This window comes from Egretta garzetta, unplaced genomic scaffold, assembly GCF_000687185.1.
Source record: "Egretta garzetta isolate BGI_Z169 unplaced genomic scaffold, ASM68718v1 scaffold325, whole genome shotgun sequence".
Lineage (NCBI taxonomy): Eukaryota > Metazoa > Chordata > Aves > Pelecaniformes > Ardeidae > Egretta > Egretta garzetta.
The window spans coordinates 1,225,693-1,226,061 of NW_009259833.1; the positions used below are offsets into that span (position 1 = coordinate 1,225,693).

A 369-nucleotide genomic window follows, 5' to 3' on the forward strand; every position below is an offset into this window, starting at 1 on the left:
CCAGGCTGAACACCCCCAACTCTCCCAGCCTGGCCTCAGAGCAGAGGGGCTCCAGCCCTCGCAGCATTTTGTAGCACAAGGAAGTTCTCGATTCTCCAACCAGTCTTTCTCTTGTGAACTTTCAGCCTGTTTTCTTGCTCTAATTTTCATATAAAAAAAGGAAAGTGTTTCTTCTCCTCTCCGTTGTCCTTTCTGTATATGGAACTTGCATATCCTGTGCATGGCTGGCATACTCTTAGTATCACAGACAACCTCGGTGGTCCTGACTGCATGTGATACCTACTTTTGAGTTTGTCGTGGTTTAACCCGGCTGGCAACTCAGCACCACGCAGCTGCTCGCTCACTCCCCCCCCTCCCTCTGTGGGATGG

General features: G+C 50.7%; 1 protein-coding gene across 1 annotated transcript in view; it reads left to right on the forward strand.

Moving 5' to 3' along the window:
* MSRA (methionine sulfoxide reductase A) overlaps window positions 1-369 on the forward strand; it is a 290,729-nt gene that overhangs the window by 9,789 nt on the left and 280,571 nt on the right. The gene's annotated exons all lie outside the window — the stretch shown is intronic.